The following is a 10,757-nucleotide window of genomic DNA, read 5'->3' on the forward strand; positions in this document are numbered from 1 at the left end:
CCCTCAAAACAGCTCTCTCAAGAGTTAGATTTTCCATGGACTCTTAGGAAGCATAGGGGCATGTGGACTCCGCCTGTTTCTAATTCATATTTTCATATCTTCGAATAAGTTGCTTCTGTACCTATTTCTGCTGTTCTTATATTCTGATGTTTACTTCAGTTTCAGTGCAAAAGCTCTGTGACAGATTAATGATCAAACATAGATCCTTTTATTCCCCCCAATTTTACAGAATGGTTCACATGAATCCTATATACATCTCTTATTCCAATATGCATGACCTTATGTTTCATCATCATAAAAATTTATCTGCTGGCCCATTTGTTTAATTAGTCTAGATCCTTTCAAATGCTGTTCTATTTGTCCCTTGGCAACATCATTTGGTATTGTCGATAAATGTTATAATATTCCAAGTAATAATCTGCTCCAGCTCATTTAGGTATAGTTTGAATAGCAGATGACCTGGAACAGACCCCTGCATGGCTCTGCTAGTCATTGGCTCTAGGCAGAATTGTTAAGATAACTGTTAGTTCTTTGCCTGGAGATTTCTATCAACAATAATTAGCTTTAATAAAATTCGTCCAATTATATTAAATACTCAAGCATTAAAAAAAAAGAAATCTACTTGAACCAACAGATAAAACCACTAGCACATATAATAGTGGTAGAGAATGAAATTATGGCAGTAACATTCGATTAATTCCCAAGAGTAAACATTCTCCAGAATGTTCCCTGTGGTAGCAGATATTCTTTAAGTCCTTTTCAATAGCCAGTGATTTGTACACCCTTCCGTGACTCACCCTTAGCTGTGCTACTCGATAGAAGGAACCTGATTCTAACAATTATGTTCTTCAGTTTCATGATTAGAAAATGTCAAAATAAATTAAACATATTTCTCCGTGATGTCTGGGCTCCTGGGACACAAAAAGCCTTTCAAAAGGAGCTCTTCATCTAGTAACTAACTGCCAGAGAGTCAGTCCATGAAACTTAATAAGTTAGGTTGAAGGTTTTCCAGATTATTGTTGTGAATAAAATTAAGGAAACGTTTTCACAATTTCATTTGAAATAGTCAATCTCTTCTTATTGCAGTCATGACACACAAAAATGTGCACCCTCCCACTATGCACGTTTGATGTCAGATGTACATCTAATTGTGCCGGACAGAGTTGGGTGGAGGCTACATCACCTTCTTGCCCATGTTCCAATTCAGTCAGGAGAGGAAGGCAGCTAATGCCCACTTAAGAGCCTCATTCACAAACCTAGGGGGAGATAGGAATGGGGAATCTCACCAGTGGGCAGTGTAACAAATAAATCTTGGTGCTTTTGCTTGTGGGTTCCTCAGGTGGCTCATTCACCATTTAAAGAAACTCAGTGCCTAAGTGAGGGACCCAGTTTTGGGAATAGGAAACAGCTCTATGCAACCTCCTTTCTGCTTTTGCAATCAACAGCAATCCTCCCGTCGCTTTTCCTCCGATACTATCAGTCTGCAAGCACCCTCAAAACATCACTTACCTGTGCCTAGATCCCTTCTTGTTCTGAGGTCCCAGTGACATGTTAGAATAAAGTAAAGGTTGCTGGCTTTAAATTGACCACCAGCTGTTGGTAGATGGGACTTCTGGCCCCAACTGCATTTCCTTGGGAACTTTGATCGAAGTTAAAGCCTGGTTAAGTGTCTGAATGTTATTAAAGTGATGAGCCTTCCAGAAGCTGAGCAATGTCTTTGTTAAGTCTGATTTCTATTAGGTTTCCAGCCCTTAGCCAAGACTTTGTTACCTCAACAACATACCATCCAATGTCACTAACACAGAGAGTAGTATTTAATGGAGGCAAAGAGGATTTCACCCACTGACTACAGAAATCAAATAACAGTGCCACATCATTTATTGTTGGGAAGATGCACTAAATTAGCCAACAGTCATACCAGAGAGTGGTCAGTAGGCAGCAAGAAGGAGTGTAGGGATGACAGGAGAGTGGGTGACCATTCATCAAAGGGAAAAGAGACAGCAGGTTCGGTAAACTGTAAGACTGTCTAGTCTGCAGCTGAGATCATAAATCCCATATGATCTGTTGCTTCCTGGGTGCAAGGGTTTGGAACATAATGGAACGGCTGGATACACTTCTAGAAAAGGGCGGTGAGCACCTAGTGATTGTGGTTCATGTAGGAACCAATGACATAGAGAGGGACAGCTTGGAGCTCTTGCAAAATCTGTTTCAGAGTTAGGAAATAGGGTAAAACACAGAATCTCCAGGGTACCAAGCTCAGAAATACTACCTATGCCACAAGCTTCACCAGTTATGCAAAGGCAGATCAGAGAGGTAAATGTGTGGCTTGAGGGATATTGTCAAAGGGAGGGTGATGGACTTCACCTGAGCAGAAATGGAACTTATTTCCTGGCCGAGAGAGTAAATACTGTAGTGGGGATGGATTTAAGCTTGTAAGGGGTGTGGAAGGGGAAGGGTTGACTTATGGCGTAGTTTTGGAAGCTCCCGTGAGGGCAAAAGAGAGAAGATGGGCAAACAAGTAAAAGTAAGTGAGAGAAGGCTTTAATGTTGACAGTAACAAAAAATGGCTGCCTTCCAATTGGCAAGAAATAGATACGGTAGGGTTAAATTGTACAAATGTCGATGCACAGAGTATAGTGAACAATCTTGAGGAGTTGGAAACAGAAATTATTCGAGGAGATATGACACAATAGCATTGGCAAAAATGTTAATCAAGGCAGGACTAGGTTTTTGACATCTCGAGTTGTAAGGTTTTTAGTAGAAACAGAGTAGATTAAAAAGGGAGGAGCTGGAGCAGTCTTGGCTAGCAATAGTATCATAGCTGCTGAACAAGGTGGAATCCATATGGTTGGAAGTGAGAAAAAGGAAAGGAGTGGTGAATTTTTCGTGCATTATAATAGACCTCTAAATACTGGGCAAAAAGTAGAAATGAATATTTGTAGGCAAACTATGGAAATCTTCAAGACAAGTAGAGTTGTGATAGTTGGTGACTTCAATTACCCAAGGTTAGACTGGGAAAAAGGCACAGTATAGGGCATGAAAGAGGATAAGTTACTAAAATTTATGCAGAAGTTGCCGTAACAGTAGATTTCCAGTCCTATCAGGGAGGACGCTATGCTGGATCTGGACATACAAAACGAAGCAGGTTAAGTGGAGAATGTCAGTGTAGGGAAGCATTTGGGAGATAACGACCATAATATAAGGTCCAGTATTAACTCGGAAAGGATAAATATCAGTCAACGATTAAGGTCCCGGACTAGAAAGGGACAGATTTTTGGTGTCTGAAAGTCTAACTGGAGCAGGTTGATTGGAAATGATTTTGGTGGAGAAAACAATGGGTGGGAAATGGGAAACTTTCAAAAGAGATATGAATAGGGTGCCAGATCATACATACCCATGAAAAGTAAATAAGGCATATCCAGAGTTTGAGTGTCCTGGATGATATTGAGCATGTTGATGAGAAAATAAGGGAAAAAAAAGCAGATGATGCATATCAGAATAATAATAGCAATAGAAATCAGGAAGCATATCTCAAATGCAGAAGAGAGGCTAAGGATGAAATAAGGAAAACGTGAGGAAATATGGCAGGCTGCACTAAAACAAAGAGTAAAACATTATTAAGACATATGAATTGTAAAAGATCAGTGAAGGCTAGCGTGGGGCCCGTAAGGAACAAGGAGAAAGTGAGGAAGGGCTTCCTGAAGAAGGGCTCATGCCCAAAACGTCGATTCTCCTGCTCCTTGGATGCTGCCTGACCTGCTGCGCTTTTCCAGCAACACATTTTCAGCCCATAAGAAACAAGCAAGGTAAGCAGCTCACTGAGGCAAAGGGTTTGAGAGAGATTATAAGTGGGTACTTTGTTTCTGCCTTTAACAAATTAGAAAATAGTGGCAATGGTCCAGTTGAAAATATGTGTGTTGAACAACTGAGCAATATAGCGATAGATTAAGAGGAGGTGCTAAGAAGACTGGCAGCACTCCTGATAGAGAAGTCGTCAGATCTGGATGAGATGCGTTTTAGATTGCTGAGAGAGGCAAAGCAGAAAATTGCTGAGCCATTGACAGAAATTTTCTGGCCTCTCTGAACATAGGATTAGTTCTTGAGGACTAGAGGATTGCAAATGTTGTATCTTTGTTTAAGAAAGAGGCAAACGTTAACCCTAGGAAACTACAGACCTCTCAGTTTAATATTAACAGTGAGAAAACTGATAGAGGTCATAATATGGGATAAGGTAAATATACATTTAGAGAGAAATAAGTTAATAAAAGACAGTCACCATGGCTTTGCTAAAAGCAGGCCATGATTGACAAATTTGAGTTCTTTGACGAGATGATACAGGCACTGGATGAGGGTAATTCTATGGAAGGATTTTCAGAGAGCATTTAATACAGTGCCACATAGCAGTTTGGTTAGCAAATTAGAAATGTTTAAAATTGTTGGGTCCTCGTCAGCATGGATTAGATGTTGGCTAAAAGATAGAAAACAAAATGTAGGATAAATGGGCATTTATCAGACTGGAGATAAGTTGAAAGTGGTGTTCCCCAGTGATCAGTGTTGCAATCCTTGTTTTTTCTGATTTATATTAATACTTTGGAGATGGATGCTGATGACAAAATCTTGAAATTTGCAGGTGATACTAAGCTAGGGCGAGTAGTGAATTGTGAGGATAATGCTGAGCAACTTCAAAGGGATACTGACAAGTTGACCAAGACGGCAGCATCTGACAGATGCATTTCAATACAGAGAAATGTGAGGTAATGCATTTTGATAAAAAACATGGAAAGACAACACAGCCTCAACGGTCCAACTTTGAGGAGAGTAAGGAGCAGAGGGACCTTGGAGGTTCATATGCATGCTTCTCTGAAGGTGGCCAGGAAAGTTGAGATAGTTGTATGAAGGCTTTTAAGAGCCTTGGGTTTATAAATAGAGTCATAGATTATAAAAGCAACCCCTCTACAAATCATTGGTCAGATCACTTTTGGAGTATTGGGTTTAGTTCGGCGCACCTTATTTATTTGATTTGATTTATTATTGTCACATGGTACAGTGAAAAGCTTTGTTTTGTGTATTTAAAAGGCACATAGCTTGTTAAATAGCCTGATTCACCTGAACATCAACTCTATTGCCCTGACATTGACAGTATGAAGGAATCCATCATCTTGGTGGTTCAGTTTGCAGCTTTTTTTTGATGGGAATGAACAGGTGATTTGAAGTATTTTGGAAGGAACTTGCAGGTGGTGTTCCCAAGCATCTGCCACCTTTGTTCTTCTAGATGTGGATGTTAGGTGGATTGGCCGTGATAATTTGCCCCAAGTGTCCTGGGATACGCAGGCTCAGTATGTTAGTCATGGGGGTTGGAGGAAGGGTGGGATGCACTATGGAGAATTGGTTGGACTCAATGGACTGAATGACTTCCACACTGTAAGAATGTCATGAATTCAGTGAGATGGAAACGGTCTTGGGTATGGAAGGTGCTGTCTAAGTACCTCGGTGAATTTCTGCAGTGAATCTTGAACATAGTGCACGCTGTTGCTACTGAGCGTTGGTGGTGGAGGGTGTGGAATTTTGCAATGTTGTGCCAATCAAGCAGGCAGCTTTGTCCTGCATTGATTGTCTTTCTCTGGTTGTATGCAACCATCACCTTTACAGATAAAACATAATTTTCTAGATTTGGTAGAACATAAAGTGAGACCATAGTGACCTGACATAAATTTTGTGTGTGTTAACAGAAATCTAAATAGCAAGCAAGCAGCTTCATGTGACTTTTTGGTTTTGAGATAAAACATGTCAGTAAAATTTACTATTACAAGCAGTTGTAAGTAACTGATGCAAAGATTCAACACCATGGATATGGTGGTAGAGGTGCAGATGATCTGAGAGGTGATGTTAATGCTTTCTTTGATGATCCTACAGTTTGTTTAGTGAACATGAATGTCTATGGTATGCACACTTAGGAATAAGCTTCATTTGCCAATTCAAATCTTGGTCAATTGTCCCATATTACCCTTTGTCTGTGTGGGTAGGGGTGTGTGTGTGTGTGTGTGTGTAATCTAAATATTGCTGCCTATCCCTTTTCCATGCTTGATTTTGTGGAATTCTTCCAGCAGAATATTAAAATTGTCATCAACAGAGCGATCCAAATGGACCACATGCCATCATGGATCCTTCCTGTACTCTCCTTCAAGGAAAACAGGAATGTAAAAGTTGAACAAGTCTTTAATAATCCCTCTCCTTTTTATTTATTCAAATGGATTATCACTGTCAGCACTGTTGGGACAACTGGTATAATAGACAAGGGCCCCTTGTACCATTCATTGAATGCAGTGGAAAGGCAATTCTGACAGGATGCATAATGGATAACCAACAGTTTCCTGTCTGCAACATCATATACAGAATGAACACAGAACAAGTTGAAATTATTATTCAGTGAGATTAGCTTTTGTCACTATATGTCTGAGTCAGGGTGGTATGTAACCCCTCATCTTTGGAGCACTGTGACCACAGCGCATACAATGTGCAAATATGTGGTAAAGATTTTTCTCATTCTTTTATGGTTTGTGAACTTCACGGACATTTGTTGTTGACGTCTGATCGCCTTTGCGAAAGTCGTACTCTTGAACCACTGCATTCCATGAGGTCTGGCTTCACTGACAGTGTGTTAGGCATTTAATTCCAGGGTTTTAATCCAACGAAGGTGGTGCAACAGTGTGGTACATGTCTCAGACTTCAAAAGTACTGTTAATGGAGCCTTGGTGAGTTATTGATCTGCATTTTGCATGTGGTACGTTCCACTTCCACTGTCCATTGGTGCCAGGGGAGGTGGGGGAGGTGGAGGTGGGGGTGGGGCATAGATGGGGGCATGAATACTTAGGATGGAATACTTATCATGTGGAGACCTTGCAAATGTTCTTTGGCAATGTATTCCAAAACTCTGCTCATCCTTGCTTCAAAAGAAAAGGACAGCAAGCACGTCTGAGTACCTGCATCTTAATTTTCTTCCAACACAATTCAGTTTATATCTGCAGATGATAGAGAAGAATCAAAGTGACGTGGGATGGGCAAACTCTGGGGTGCTGCAGCTGAAGAAAGAAAGCAGAGAAATCAAAAGCCAATAAACCCCACAAATGATGTTTCTCTTTGTAGGTTTTTATGGATTTGAGGTGGATTTTCAGTATTTTCTGTTTGTGTTGTACCAAGTAGTTTGTACTGACTCTCTATCATCAGCCACAGACATCCAGAATTAAATTTATAGATTACTTATGCTTGTTCTTTGGTTGGTGTCCTGTCTACAGTGGTGAACAGATGAAGGTTGTCGAATTATAGAAAAGACTGATATTCCACATCATTTTTTATTTAGCAGTGATTGAGCACTTAACTAGAAAGTTACATTGAAAAGCGGAGTTGTATAAATTCAATATATGGTCATAAAATATTCTTTGATGTGTTTTCAGTCTTTGAAAATTGAAACTTTTTGTCTGCTGATTAAAATTAGATACGACTGCAGGAACCGAGAAGAAACTAGGATAAGCTGTTTGGCAAGGTTCTGTTGATCGGCCATTACTGAATCTCTTGATATCTACAGTGTCTTCAAAATTCAATAAATCTGTGTATGCAGTAACATGACACTTTCAGAACTAGAAGATTTGAAATAGTTTTGGTAGGTCATATAAATTGGACATGGTACAAGACAGGGACAGATGCTTGGTAGCTTTGATTGCTTTCAGAGTGGAAAAGTCCAGAATGTTCCTTGTAATTAACTGGAATAATGAAAGAGCAAGGCAGTAATCTGGAGCCTCATGGGTAAATATAATTGGTTTTCCAGTTAATAATTGAACTCTTTTTTAAAAACGGAGTCAGTACATAATTTATTTGCAATATATTTGGATCTGAAATCATAGATGCTTCTAGCAAATTTTAATTTCCTGCAGTAATTTGCAAGAAACAGGATTAATGACAATAAACTGGTGGAATTATATAATGTAATTATGAAGAAACTAATGGTTACCTGGAGTAATTACAAAGCTGAAATTTAATCAAAGGGTTTGGCTGATGTTAGAAACCAGGATATATACCTCAAATGATTTATAATAGTCATTTGAACGCTTGGAATAGATTAATTACGCTATGATATTGCATACTATTTTATAATCCACATTATTAAAATGTTATATTTTGAGAATGTGAATGCAATACAGTACTGCTCTAGAGTTACTCAGACCAATCAGAAAACAAGGTTAAAGAGTTGTCACATTCCACCAGCAGATACAAACAGAGGTTTGAATGTCATCAATGGTCTTCATAGGCTATCAGACCGCTAGAATACAACTCAACTAATTTTCAAATCTAATCAAATTTCACACTTCCCTCCACTACTGCTTCATTGTGCAAATTGCTTCCACTATACCCAACCTGATTTTCAGTCCCACTTATCAATGTCTACTATGTTACTGGTTATGATCTTTATCTGTGCTCATGTTTACCCTGGTTCCACTTTTCATCTAATAGGCTCAATGTCTCATCTCTTCCCTATCTCCCCTAAAGAGACCTTTGTTGAAGAGAAATCTGAAATTGTGTCCTCTGATAGCGCAGAAAGATGTGGATCTAAATCACTGTTGCTTTTGCTGTGTAGGGAACTCAATAGCACAGGCCCGAGTGTAGAGAATCATTCCTCATTTGTAAATCACTACATCCCTATGAAAGAGAATTAGATCAAAGCTATGGCAAATGGAAACGTTTAGCTCAGTTGCACATCACTATTCCTTAATGGAAAGGGGATGATTTGGTTATTCCTTTCTCAGTTGTGGCTACAGTCTACATTGTGACAGTTGACTATGATTTATCTTCTGGATATAATTTGTATATAAATCTCATTCATGCACAGAATCTGCTGGTGAAATCATAGCTCATATCAGGAGACCCTGCTGTTGTTGTAAATTCTCTTTGCTGTGGTTCATGGAGATTCTTGCTTAAAAAAAAGCACTCTACTGATTGCTTGTTCTGGGGCACTGTTTAAGTTGACCCTGTTTAAATGATCTGTGCTGGCTGTTGTTGCTAAATAAGTATTTAGATAAATATTTCTGATTATTTCAGGGTACAACAGGACCTTGACCAGATGGGTGAATGGGCTAAGGAGTGGCAGATGGAGTTTAATTTAGATAAATGTGAGGTGTTGCATTTGGGTAAAGCAAATTAGAGCAGGAATTCCACACTTAATGGCAGGGCGATGGAGAGTGCTGCTGAATAAAAAGACCTTGGAATGCAGGTGCATAGTTCCTTGAAAATGAAGTTCCAGAGATACAAGGTAGTGAAGAAGACTTTTGACATGTGTGCCTTCATTGGTCATAACATTGAGTATAGGAATTGGGATATTGTGTTGCGTCTCTATAGCTTATTGGTGAGGCCACTTTTGAAATACTGCTTACAATTCTCATCACTTTTCTATAGGAAGGATGTTATTAAACATGAGAGAATGCAAAGAAGATTTACAAGGATGTTGCTGGGATTGGAAGGTCTGAGCTAAAGGGACAGGCTGAATAGGGTGGGGATGTTTCACTTTGGAGCATTGGAGATTGATTAAAGACGAGAGATTTATGAAATCATGAGGGGCATGGATAGGGTGAATAGCCAAGATATTTTTCCAAGGGTGGGGGAATCCAAAACTAGAGGCCATAGATTTAAGGTGAGAGGGAAAAGATTTAAAAAGGACCTGAGGGGTAACTTTTTCATGCAGAGGGAGTTGTGTGCATGGAACGAACTGCCAGAGGAAGTGGTGGAAGCGGGTACAATTACAACATTTATAAGGTATCTGGATGGGTATATGAATAGGAAAGGTTTAGAGAGATATAGTCCAAATGCTGGCAAATGGGAGTAGGTCAGATTGGGATGTTTCGTCTGTTTCCATGCTGCATGATTCTATGACTAAATAAACCTACTTTGCATACAATTAGTGTTTTCTGCGAGTTCTGACATTAACCCTGCCCTTCTTACAACTCATGACTTACACAATGGTGTCAGTGGACACATGGGGCAGAATTTATCAGAGGCAACACTGCTCTCACTAGCAGGGAAAAATCCGGGGTGTGGGCATTGCAAGAAAGGGATGGTGGGCACTGAGGGTATATGCACTTCAGCAGGTGGCATGACTCCTGCTGTATTTTGCCAGTAGTAGTCAATTAAGTGACTGTCATCAGAGTTGAGATCCCATTAAGAGTGACATTCTGTCCTGAAGCACTGTCAGCCTAATCAGGGGCTGGAAGTTGAGCCACTACTACAGTGTAATAGAGAGCAGCAGCTATTTGGAGCTGCATCCGAAACATGAGGACTAATCAATGATCATTTGTACTAAGTAGAGTTTGCTTTTACTAAGTTCAATGAGATAGGACCCATGAGATAGGGTGGGAGAGTGATCAGACAGGGCACCCATAGCTGCTGCAAGGCCTCACCTCGGTATCTTTGGCTGAGGGGATAAATCACAAACAGGCAGTGCAAAGCCGGAATGCTGTGAGGGTCGAGGTAGACAGATCAGGTCTGATCTTAGATTGAAACTGGGCTTGTTAGGTCATTTTTTTTGTTGTGTTTTGATTTTAACAGAGTTCTATCATTAAAACATATGTACGCAATATTGCAGCTTTTGTTTTTAACAATAAAACAAAAGTTTATAAAGCAAAAGAAATGAAGATAAAATAAAATAAGCTTACTTGCTTATAACACAAAGTATTTGAAACGCACGACAAAAACATTGTCTCATTAATCCTAAA

This window comes from Chiloscyllium plagiosum, chromosome 1, assembly GCF_004010195.1.
Source record: "Chiloscyllium plagiosum isolate BGI_BamShark_2017 chromosome 1, ASM401019v2, whole genome shotgun sequence".
NCBI lineage: Eukaryota > Metazoa > Chordata > Chondrichthyes > Orectolobiformes > Hemiscylliidae > Chiloscyllium > Chiloscyllium plagiosum.